The 13348-nt window shown below is 39.6% G+C and overlaps 1 long non-coding RNA gene across 1 annotated transcript; it reads right to left on the reverse strand.

Annotated features, from left to right (window-relative positions):
- Nucleotides 1–3614: 3614 nt before the first annotated feature.
- On the reverse strand, nucleotides 3615–7438 carry LOC135315880 (uncharacterized). Its single transcript, XR_010375363.1, has 2 exons — nucleotides 5334–7438; nucleotides 3615–4955 (listed from the first exon to the last, which is right to left on the reverse strand). It is a non-coding gene; the product is annotated as an uncharacterized LOC135315880 (long non-coding RNA).
- Between the last annotated feature and the right edge of the window lie 5910 nt (nucleotides 7439–13348).

A 13348-nucleotide genomic window follows, 5' to 3' on the forward strand; every position in this document is an offset into this window, starting at 1 on the left:
CCTTTCTTATTGTGACTCGTTTTGAAGATGATTTTTCTTTTCTAGGGTAAGAAAATAGACATTAAAACTGTGTTTGAGAACTGAGTGATTTCTGGCGCACGATGTTCAAATATAATGAAAAAATACAGCAGGCAACTAAATTGTAACATGCACAAGCTTCAGTGGATTCTCCTATTTACACTGAATGAGGGTTATGCCAAATGTTTACAAATAGTTTTTATTACCATAGCAGGACACGGAGGCTCCAATCGTCATCCAGTAAAATTTGAAGCAACTCTTGCTGTGCTAGGTGCCGCACACGGGGGGAAGCGGGGAAAGGGACGGGGACTTTATCATTTATCAGCTGATTTATCCAAGGACATTCAGAAAGTCTTCAGCTGGAACAAGCATTTAAATTCAGAGCTCTGTAGTCTTATTATCTCAGTCCTCAAACAACCTCCTATCTCAAAATGCAAACAAAATTCTACCAATCTGTTACTTTTTTTGTTCTGCCCAACTTTATTACTTTAAATTACAATAATTTTTTCTAACCCCAGAAGTCATCCAAAAACATTTAGAGGACATTTAGACATTTAGTTTTCTTTTGTGAAAACTAATTATTAACTAGCATTACAGATCCTTTTTTGATTTCTCTATACAAAATCAAATTTAAGACAGCATGTTAGTCAAAATAAATAAGACTAATCCTTTTTCCAATGAAATCTGTGTTTACTTCCCTTTTTTTCCACTCCTTTTCTTTTCCATTTTCTTCTGTTACATAAAAATAGGCCTCCTGGTAAGTAATATCAGTTAGTAGTAATTACTAAAGTATATTTTGTTTAGTAGAGAAGAAAAAAACATCCTTGATTTCTCGACACGTTCTGTAACGCATGTCATATGGATGGCTCCATAATTCTTTCTAATGCCTAATAAAATATGCTCCTGAATAGCATACTCATTACATATTAAACTGAGAATTCTGTTGCACGAGCACTGGTGTGTGATTTGAAAATAATAAAGCCAGCATGGAGTTATGAATTATAATAAGGTTTCTGCATTTCTGATTCATAAAAATACATTTTTATGCTCTCTCCTTAGCCAGCATTTGAACTTTTCATCTAGCCTGTGCCAAATGAACACAACCAAAACAGATTGTCTTTATTTACTGGTACATAAGAAGACATCTCACTGTTTCTAAATTTGGCCCCATGTATATGTTCAGAAGGTTGTTATTCCTTCTTTGTGTTGTTCTTAGTTTTGTTGTGCTCTCCAGGTCAGGGCTCACAAAATTTGAATTTCCTCCTCTAAATGCCTTTCAATTACCTACTACTTCCCTGTGTACTCTTCTGGTATTCCAAATAAATAAATCTGGATTTTTTATATACTTCTGTTTTGTTTGGTATTCCATTCCCCTCCCTTTCCTTCCAGTTTCTGAGAAGAGATGCTTACATATAGAACAGCCTATTTGGAAACAAAGCCAGCAACCACACTCTTTAAAAAACACTATTCTTTTCCATGATTTCGACATTGCTTAAATCTCTTAGCACAAACTACCGATATACAAATAATTTTCTTTTTGCCCTAAAGAATGTAATTTGTAAAAGGACCAGAACAATAGTAACTTCAGCATTGTATTGTGAAGGGGGAAGGTACTTAGGCAGTCAACGTCATCTAATGGAGAGTTAAAAAGCAAAATTATTAGCATTTATTGTCACCACTCAGCATTGTTAATCCAGATTAACAGTCAATAGGCTCGCCACAAGGAGAAAGAATAATAAAGAGGCAGTTGCTGCTGAATGGCTTGTGATATGAAAAGGAATTAGCTCGCAATGCTGTTATCACCTCCGCAGCTACTTACTGGGCTTGGCAGTTAGGGTAGAGATTGATAGTACTTGGTAGCAAACCAATTGCTTTATTGGCATGTGTCTGATAAATGCACGCTAATCCATTAAACCGATGTCACAATTGATTCTTAAGTAGAATGTAGAAGAAAATCCAGGTGCTAATCACCACTAACTATCATATAGAAAACACAATGGCTTATTAATGAATTCCATTATGACGGGATAAATTTAGATAATACCACCAAATTTATTATACACAGAATACCTCTCCTGAATATTGTAGTGTTGGAAGGAAATGATTCAGTGGCGTGGGGAAAAGTCTCTGCTGATTTCTCTGCACTAGATTCCTACAGAACCGAAGATCAACAGCTATTTTCAGTTTGAATGACTTTGACATGAACAACAAGAGAAAAAGGACGGAACAAAACTGAGATTTCCCTGAAAGCATCGCCTGGAGGTGGGTGTGTCTGGCTCAGTGTAGGCTGAACTGGAACACCCATGCATCGCTGCAGACAGCAGAGCCTGTCAGCATTTAAAGGTGCATTACACAAGAAATGAAAGCAAACACCTATAAAAATAAGTGCAGAAGTTTGATGGAGTAAGGCGCTCTAGTACGATAGTTTAATACCGTCAAGGGAGTCTAAAAGAGCCAAACCTTTTGACTTCTCTTTGCAGAGCAGGAAATCATGGATTTCTTCTTAAATAACTCGCCTGATGGCTTCTGTTAGTCCATAGGTGCAAGTGACTATCACTGTCTTTTAGGTTTTACCCCATAGGATGATTGACACAGGAATGATTTTTATAACTTTGCAGCTGTATTTTGCTTGCAGGAGAGATTAAATGGAAGGTTCTTGATGAGGAAGATATATTTCAAGGTCAGTACCTCACTGCGCTCTTGTCCTTAGATGTAAAATAGATTATGCGCATACATTTTCTATAAAACACATGCTAGTACTATTTTAAATAAATTCAACTAACTCTTACATCACCAAGAGAAGCTTTTGTAAGCAATTCTAATAGGCTATTGAGCTCTGTGGTAACTCCTAACTAGACTAACAAAGGTCAGCCAGCTCCCATTGACTTCCTGAGCTCTTGGTCGGGCCGTATCACGCAAAGAACGGAAACAAAGGATGCAACTTTGACATTGACATCCTGTCTGGAATTTGTGCTGGTGGCACCCAATCCATGTAACCGTGTCCTGCCCCCTACCACCTAGCCGAGAAGGAGTATTGAAAAAAACCTGAAGGGGAAAAATACGAAATCTGTCATATGCAAAGTTCCTCGCCAGCTGCCTTAGCTGCCGATGCATTTCCTTTCCAAAGTCCTCACTTTGTTACTTCCCACCCTCCTGCCCCCAAATAACTTTCTCCCTATAGGGAAAGTGCTTGGTTTACTATGAAAGTAGTCAAAAGTCTGCAGATTAATTGTCTTACGTATAAAAAGGCACTTCCTTTTGTTTTATTGATTTGGCATTAGACACTAATCCAGCAATGAAAATAGTCAGATCCTTCTGGGGGCTAATGCCATAAACAAAAACCCATGGCATCCAATGGTTCACTTCTGCTTCACTTTATATTTAATTTGTAAAGTTATAGTAAGCAGCATTTAAGAAAAAACATTTTGTGCAATCAACTTCAGGAGAAATAGGCTCTGAAGAACCTATCGGGAGAATATAATTTAGCATTTCAGAATATTTCTTCACAATAGCTATGACTAGACCTGGGCATTTCTTTAGAATAAAAGAACAAAAAACCAAAATTTAGTAACAGGGCAACAGACATTACTGGAGTGTTTTGTTAGGGAAAAGAGTATTCTGATATTTTCAGAATTGAATATTTTATTTAGGAAATGTTAAAATAATTCTAACAATGTTTAGAATACAATTTTACAGCATTAGGTTTCAATAATGCATTTTTAAAATGGGATTACATGACAGGATGGAGGGATTATAGGAAGAGGCTAAAAAAAGGTTACTATAAAGCAAGAATTAGATATTAATTATATAAAATAAATATTTCAGATTGACTCAGAATTAATTCTGTGGGATTTATATTTCACCAATAAAACAAAATCTTTTCTATTTTGGATTAATACAAGCCAATTTATTTTAATACAATTTTTCAGTTCAGACAAACTGAAAAATGCACTGTTCATCCAGCTCCATTTGAACGTACTTCACAATAGCTTTGAAACGAACCTTGAAAGTACAGCTTTTAAAAATTCAGCTTTTCATTACTAGATTATGTGGGACTACTTGAACATATGCTGTAAAGCACTGAAGGTTTTATATGAGCGGAAATCCCAGTTTACACCTCTCCTTCTGAATCTAAATTAGTGATCGCTGGCCTCTGCTTGAGCCAAAAATTGCATTCTTCAAAATGAAGACCTGGTGCTACTCGGACCGTTGCCTCCCAGAGGGTCTCCAGCAACGGTCCTGTGGCTGGAGGTCCCCGAGGCTGCCAGCAAAAACTTCAACAGATCTCACAGGCTCCACAGCAAAACATTTTGCTGCAAGGAAACGCCGCAGCCAATGTTGTCTCCTGCAAGGCCAGGATCGGGCAGCTCAGCGCGCCGGCCTGCTTCACGCTGCCGGGGGACCACGCGAACTCTGCCCTGCGCTAAACAGAGGGCCAGCGTGCTGGCTCGTGTCTCAAACTAACGAGGACTAATACGTTTTAAGTTTGCAACAGGCCAAGCCTATGCTCACATTCAGTGATTGATTATGGCTCGGCTGGAGCACAGGAACAGAGTCACTAGCCTGGAGACCAAAGCAACTTCCCCAGCATTAAAAGAGGTCCGTGGCACAGCCAGAAATATGAAGTTTTCCGTAGCCTCGCCCACCTTGTAACCATCTCTTAAACCATTTTTCATCTCCTCCAGTTTAAGTAGCAAGACAGTTAAAGGAAACTTAGTTATTTTAGAGAACAGGCACTAATCAACAAAAAAAAAGGAGAACGCTTACACCGTAAAAATAGGTCAATTTTTTTTCTTTTTGGGGTAGCTATTCCAAGGCAAGACAAAAGGTAGGTTAAGCTTTTTGGCTGAAAAGACTAAATCACTTCAGAGTTTCCAATCACTGTCTATTACTCCGAGTCCCCATGAAACACCAGAGTGACAACAACGTAGGATGATCTGTGCAAATTCAAATGGACAAATGAAAGTTAATCAGCAATGAAAATGCTATCACCTGTACTCTGTCTGGCATGTCTACCCCCACCCCGAGTTACACAAAATCCTGGTGATTTTAAGGTGCCGGGGGTTTTTTGTTTGTTAGTTTTAAAGACTATTTATAATTTTTTTTTTCATTTAACAACTGAAAGGGCTTGATAAAATAAGGCATCGCTATGCTGAGTTATATACCAGGGAACTGAGACACGGAAATAACAAAATGAGCTGCTGGGGATGATGCAGCACATCAGCATAAGAGCTGGAAACTAAATCCAGATCACCTGATTGATTGTCCAGCTCTGTCCACAGTAGCAACAGCCTACCAATACATCAGTATCTTACCTTTTATATAATTCGAATGATTAGAAGTGAGCATAACTCAGTGGAAAGCGGAAAACTGGGCCCTTAAATCTCTCTGTCAGCCAGACAAATAATTATTCATAGTTCCATTTTTTGCCAAGTTGCTTTGTAATTTCTGTCTTTTCGTGTTTGCCCAGAGCTGTCACTCTCAAGCAATTCTCTGTGATCACAAAGATGCAGGTTTTCAAATATTTGGGGAAGCTTCAAAGACATCGTATCTCCTTTTCAGCAGTATGAAAACAAGATGAGCATTTGGCATGTGACTGTAAGTTAATAATTAAATTTAAAAAGGGGAGGCTTTTCTACTGTAATGGTGGTTTTGTCTTCAGGACATTAACCCCTTTTACTGTCCAAGGGACATGATGACACATTTTTTGTTGCTCTTTCTAGCCCCAGTGTTAGTTATTTGCTCGGTTTCAGGCAAATTATTCTGAGCATGTAGCTGTAAAATAACTGATAATAATCAATATTAGAAAACCTCAATTACTACAGTTCTCAAACCTCTGGTCAAAACATGTAGAGCTGAAAGAGTCCAAGGAAAACCGGTGAAAATACTGTAAAAAACCCACAAGATGATTTCTGCAGGAAAACATTGGACTATTTTATTTGGCTTTGGTTTATTTTAAAAGGAAATGAATGAGTCTCATAAAATATACCAGAAGTTCCTATTAATCTTTTCCAGGAATGGGAAAACTGATGAAATTGAAGTAAACACATTGCAAATGTCTGCCAGCGGTCTACACAACTCACTGTCACGCAGCTTTTAGGACCAAAAACTTAAAATTGCTCAATGGGTGACGATCAGTAGGGCTCCTTGCCATAGGATATTAATATTGCCACAACCTACAATGATTCAAACCAGGCTGGTGATATAAATGAGATTAGGGATGTCTAAATTCACACTGACAGCTGGCTGAGGGAGCGCACGCTGTTAACTAGTGCTGTTAGTCAGGGCGCTGGGGGGCAGCTGGACCCCCAGGTGTTTTGAGCTCCAACTTATAACTGAACCTCAGCCTTTGACGGATATCTGACATGGGATTGCTCCTGGAGATGCAGAGGATTTTGAAGACTAGAAAACAAAGTTCAGGTTCATTTTCCCACTGTTAAACCCTCACTTCACAAATTCTTACAACTTAAACACACCATATCTCAGAGTCTTTTTAAAAAAAAAGTAGATAGGTTTTTAAGTGGTGAGAGGAACACTGGTTCTGCTGTGACCCTTGAAGACAGCAAGGACTAGTACTAATTATTTAGCCAGTAAATACTGAAGCTGATTAGAAGGGAGAGGCTGATGAAGTTGCTGTATGAGAAGCAGTCAGAATTACAGGGAGAAAACAACAACAAAAAAGTTCTAAAGCAAAAAAATTATCTTACAGCAGTTATTCCGAGAGCCAAAATTTTATGAAGAAGTGTTGATTTCCTAAGAGAAACTAAACTTTGTGATGGTAAAATAAATACAAATACTAGTTTTGCGAGTACGGATTTTAAAACGTCTCTTAAAGCCCAATGATATGCATTTCTGTCAGGACCTGCAATTTAAAATGAAAAGGCATCATTCTGCTGCTCAGATAATGGAAAATATATTAACAGCAAGAACAGTGTCTGAAATAGAAGATACTTATCCTGGGACTTCATGGAGGATCCAATTTGCTTCTCAACTATACCGATGTAGATCAGGAAAAGTTTAACTGAACTCAATAAATTTTGCCACTTTAATGCTCATACAAGCAAGAAAGAAAGACTGCATCTTGTAATCACGTAAATAAAAAGTGCGTAAATTATTTACACAGTCTGGAAGTTACCTAGCAGCTACGGATAGGAAAAAGGAGATAGCAAGGTTTACTGTTACACTATGTTGGATCCAAATTGTGTGATATTTTAGAAAATACATCTGCAAGTACTTGGAATACTTATGAAATACACAAAGTGGTATCTCACAGGCCATTTCAGTCTGGAGCTGAATGTTAAGCACAGCTGATTTAAACACAAGGCATGGAACTGGCGACAGCCCGAAGGCGCCTGTATGCTAACAGGTGCTGGAACTCCCTCGATAATAAATGAAAGCACTCTGTAGCGCATGTTTGTCACAAGGGCCCAGGGGCTTACAATCCACCGTTCCTATTTGTCTAGCAGAGCATGATTTGTTAACCTCGTAGTGGCCTGTCTTTTCTTCAGTGTTGTACATGAAGTAATTACAGGTTTCACGCTACAATAGGTTGCCAGGGTACCTTCCGGAGCTTGAAGCAATGACGCAGACATGAAATTACAGACAGATGCCTGCAGTTGTGATGGCTACATTAATTTGCTTCTTTCACAGGTCACAACTTTGGGTGCTTTATTATCCAGACTCTGCTCAGCAGGGGTAGGCTTACTGGGAACTAGCTGCTGGAGTTCCCTCCTACACACGGTTATTACAAGAGGCTCATTTTCGGTGCTAAAGGAATACTTGGCGCGGCTAGTCCTAACATGAGGGTTCTGTATTTCCTTACTGCTAATCTGCATTGCTGTCCTTGCGCCTTGTATGAGGGACTAACTAGGCGAAACTGTACAGTTTGGAGGAACAGGTTTAAGTGTGAACCAGTTCTTCCCCCTCTCCCAAGCTCGTCCGCTAAGGTGATTTTTGGACTGCAGCCAGAACCAACACGTAGGCAGCACAGACAGAGCAAGAGATGGTTTTAAGAGTGCCTTAAGAGCTCAGGGTGTAAGTCTTTAGAATACCAAATCCTAAACACTCCAGGCTGCTTTTGAAAAGTGCGAGTGATAAGTTATAGATGGTCTGTACAAAATGTTGCCTCTCCTGCTTGATGCTAGTGAGGCCATACTGCCTCTTCTGAGTGCAGCATCAGACACTCAAGTCACAAGGCCGTGTGTGGTCACTCAGTTGAATCTTATGTTCATCTTTTCTATCCCTTACTATCTCTGAAGTGTAAAGGAGCACCTACAGTGGCTGAGGTCATTTGAGGTATTACCAGGTCCGTAACTCAACCTGCAGCCAAGAGTTTTGATTTCACAATGCTTTATTTTTGAGAAAAAAATCTGCCAGAATCACAGTCACAGAAATAAGGTTTTCGGGATCTGAAAGCTCACAGTCTTGAGACAAAAGTAGCTTGGATATTTCTAAGAATTGTCTTACTTTTTATAGGCACATCTTTCTTCAGAGGAATTCTGTCTTAACATCATTAAAAAAATCAGATTATTAAATGAGCAAGTAGGACCATAAATGCAGTTAGGAGAACCTCACCTAGAAAGCATGTCCCCACCCTCTGGGATGAGGTGTTTTTATTGCAAGACTATATCCTCCCTGTTAAACATGAACAAGTGAAAACTGTACCCCTTAAACTACTCTTACATTTGAGTTTCATGTAAGATGATGTTGCTCACACTATTTATGAAATTCAATTTTCTTGATTTTACAGCATGGGTGTGGCTTCTGATGTACAGCTGGGTACAAAAGATGGGAATCAAGCCCTATCATTTTGTACTAAGAATAAAAATGCGTGACATTGCATCTTCTAATTGAAAGGATGAATACATTAGTGCCTACTACAACTAGCATATACTATAATGGCTTATCACAACTAATTGACATTTTGACCAAATATGAAACGCGGCTTCAAACAGAAGTGCAATGCAGCCAATACATTCAGCACAAAAATATTATCCAAAACAGAAACAACGAGAAATCACCACACGTTCTGCTCTCCTTCTCCCAAACTCTGTTAACAGAGCACTGTAAAGCCAGGAAAAGTCTGGCAATTGCTTTAGTAACTTTCCGTAGAAAACTGCCCCAGGCAGACACCAAGCGTGTGAACTTGCTGTCCAACTGGTCCAAATTCATTTAGAATTTATAGAACTGAAGAAAGATCTCACAATTGGAGGCTTTTGGCAAACATTATAATCATTGCCACTGTTATCCCTATCTGTTCTATTTTTCTCCATACACAAGATTTCCCAGATAAATCTCTGAAAGAGCAAACTCTGAACTCACTTTCATATTCAATATCATTGCAGAAAGCTGAAAAGCAGCAAGGTTTATTCAACCCACTGAACAGCCCTGATATTGAGTGAGTCTCAGAGAAAATATCTTTCCTTTTAAACAAAGCCACTTAGTTCTGTGTGATTTAATGAAATTCATGCCTCAGTAAGTTTTTGTGTTTATATATGTATGTATATAATTAAGAATTAGAGCTTAGGTTTGTCTGGCTTCTGATTTGCCTCAGAATAAGTGATGACAGCCAGTGGATTAATTTTACATACCTAAGATAAAAATGTACACAAGACTGTAATAAAAAGCCTAGGGGTCACTAGGGCTAGCAAAGCTGTGATAAATCATGAGCATAGCAACATATGGAATATACTCCACTATTCACTGAGGTACCCGGTCCCCTATTTTGGCATCCAGGCACATCTCAGTCTTGAAAGAGAACTGAACACATCACAGGGAGGTCAGCTGTGACGCTGGCGATTTGCCATTATGTGACATCAATTCCAGTTAAAATTTTGGACCTAGAAAACACTGAAACAAAGCAAATAAATGCCTGAATGCCATAAATATAAATTTAGCATCACTTACTGACTAGATTTATAGCTTCTTGCTAGTGTTAATAGCCTATTTATATTGGCAGAGGCATTTAAATCATTATGTTTATGATAATATCTACAGTTCCCAAATACTATTAGTCTACTATGGTTACTATCCACAGAATGTTTGCCTTGAAGACCTTACTGTGTGAATGAACAAGGATACAAAAAGCAGGAGATACGGGTAGTGTTATGGGAGTTGGATGACTGCCAAAATTCCTGTTGAAAACAACGACACTATAGGAAACAGCAATAATGTTATTTTTCTATTTCCATCTGACAAAGAAAATTAAATAGTTCCTGGAAAACCTAATGTAAAACCAGAATTAACCTTGTGCACGTATTTTGATTATTTGTAACGCTAAGGCTTAATTAAACAATCTAAAAATGAAAAGCATAATTAAACCAAATACTAAAATATCCCATCAAGAAAAAGGTCAAAATAGAATAAAATACTAAATTTTATTTTACAGTGAAGTTATCTGACATGGATGCTGTCAGTCAGTCTACAGCCTTTGTTTCTCCCCCTAAAGTTAAGATTTCTGATGGAAACACAGTATATGATACAATTTTTAACCTGCTTGGATTATTAATCCCACCTAACAAATACTCAGCTAGAGCAGAATGAAGATCTCATAATCACAAAGGAAGCGTGAAAGAGAAGCTCAGAGACTGAACCCTGCTTGTTTAGAGGTGCAGGGCAGAGGCTTGCTGCCGTCACACCTCCGGGGTATAACGCAGCATGATCCATAACCATAGGGTTAACCTGGAGCACGGCAGGAAGGATGAGCTTTCAAGACATCTCAGAAATGCTGTAGAGAGACAAACTACAAGGAAATAACCAAAGGAAGAAGCAAGAAACTCCAGTTATTCTAGAGATGAGCAGCATAGTCTAGTGAGAACGCTTACACGTGGCTTTCTTCAAGACTCCAGCGTGAGGAGGCTCCGTTAGAGCCCATGGGGCGATGAGCCTTGCAGCGAGGGCCATGACAAGTGCTCTCCCTGGCCAGCTCCAGCCCCCCAGCAACTCCCCAAGCGGCAGCTCTCCCTGCGCCCGTTACAGCACGGGTGCTGGTAATTACAGCTGACCCTGTGCTTGTGATTCAATTTCTCAATATGAAAAAGTAAAAATGTCTGAAGGTTAGAATTTAAGTTCACCACAGGATTTTTAGGATTAATAACATTTTTCATCCCCTGGCCCTTCAGTCCTGCTTCAGTTAATTAAGAGAAAAACTAGCCAGAATTTAATGGAAGAATATGATTCTATGATTCTTATTAGCATCTTGCCTGGAATCACTTTGGGTTAAAATTCACTTTGCTTTACAAGGTTTTTCAGCAGCTGGACTCTTGGTTGCCAAAGGAAAATCATGTAGAAACTTGCAGGAATGTAAGTCACCTCACCTGTGCTGATTATTTTAACTCCGGTCTGAGATGGGCAAAAAGGGTGGGGGGATGCTCTACATCAGCAGGGAGGGGAAGGAAAGAGGGCTGTGGGAGTAGCCTGGGGCTGTCCTACGTGTTAAGTTAGAGAACCCAGCACTCACTGAGCTCTAGACACAAGGCAGTGAGCTAGTGGTCACCACACCTGAGACAGGTTGTGCTAGGGGCCACGGCGTTTGTTTCAGCTGAAAATCAGCTGTGTAGATTGTCACAAAGCTGGGATGCCTGGCATAATTAATCACGTCTGAATAGTTATTCAATCAGATACACCTTGGGGTGGATTTTCTTATAATCACTGCCAAACAAAAGCAGCTCCAATGATATTAACAGGTTCCTACTAGTGTCAGCAAGCAAAGATTCACAATCAAGGTTTTTTAAATACAAGAATTTTGGAGCATTTGCAATATTCAGTCCTTTCAACTACTGCAAAATCTGAATTAAGAACCACTGAAAAATCTTTTGTACTGTGTAAACTACAGGTAGGATCATTCTGAGAGGAAAGAGAGGGATGGAGAACTTTCACTTGCAATGTTCAATGTTTTCTTATTAAATGCAGAAAACAATGAGGAATAAACCTTCCAACTTCACTTTCTTTCTAACAGCCAGACTTCACTTGCAAACCCGATTTAGTCTTTTGGTGCAGCCTTTAAAAATACTTCCCCATGTTTATTTCAAGCTTCTGCTGTTATTTCCTCCTTATCCAGCAGCCACAGGCTTCTCCTCCCCAGTGAGCTTTTTAAGGATTTGTTCTTATAAATGAGTTTTTGGTCAGCTCACGTGCAGCTTTTTTTGGGATGTTTGAGACATCAGACAGTGTTTTGTAGGCATCAGAAGGACTGACACATTGGGGTCTCTGTTTTCCATTATCACCTTTTAATTCAAATTCAGGCATTTATTAACACCTTTGTGCAACAAAGGAGAGATATTGTCTTGTTTGTACAAGTGAACAAGCGCACTGCGACTGGCAGAATCCTAGCAGGAATGGCGCTGCAGCAGGGTCACTGTATAGGGTAAGCTCAAAAGGAGAAGGGGGAGGCTGTAGAAACATAAAAATTCTGGTATGTTTGACTTGCACGGGGTATCTGCAGGTGCAGACAAAGAGGTATCTCTTCTTCCTACCCCCAACCGCTGCCCGATGCAGCACACAGAGCCCTGTACCTCATGGTGGCGTGCAGCCACCCTTGCATAGTACCTGAACCCAGCCTGTCTCTAGAGGATGAATTTAGACCCTCTCATACAGACACCTGAACATAGACATCCTGATGCCAGTCTTGTAATCATGCAAAAGACATGCAGGAAAATTAAAGAGAGGAAAAAAAGAAGTATTTTTCAAGTTTTATAACATGTAAACACACCAGTCCAGAACCTCAGACTGCCATACGCATCCCAGTATTTGAGTGGAGTATCTGAGTGGAGAACAGCACGCTGAGCAAACGTTAACTTCAGCTGGAGTTCAGCTCTATGGAAAAAAAACCCTCTCAGCCCCAGGAAGAGAAGCTTCATACTGACTTACAACAGAAATGTGAAGTAGCCAAGAATAAACATGTTTAGAGAAGCAGAGCAGTAGTCTCTCAGCTGGTATCAGGGGTGTCCTGGTTAGACTCAAATGCAGATGGGCACTGAGGGGCGGCCAAACCCTATATTGCTCAAGTTATAAGTGGATAAACTCGTTTTTCCACATTTATGCATCTTTATGAAAGTGGCTATTGTAAATCAGCATAGATCCACTGACACTGACAGAACCGTGCCCAGTTCTTTGGCTAAATGTAATCCAGTCCCAGACCATAGACTGAGAAACAGGCACTTCACCAGAAAAATTGCCTTGGCGTATTTCATTACAGTGTCACTGCCATGTAGGAGCTGGCAACCTTGTGGCTGTTTTTCCCTGTTGCTTTCATAGATGCCTTAACAAAGCTTCCTTTGAAATTGTATCTGCTCTTTTCTGTATGGATGCTCACCACTCCTGAGAGTGGGAA

Source organism: Phalacrocorax carbo, chromosome 15 (genome assembly GCF_963921805.1).
Source record: "Phalacrocorax carbo chromosome 15, bPhaCar2.1, whole genome shotgun sequence".
NCBI lineage: Eukaryota > Metazoa > Chordata > Aves > Suliformes > Phalacrocoracidae > Phalacrocorax > Phalacrocorax carbo.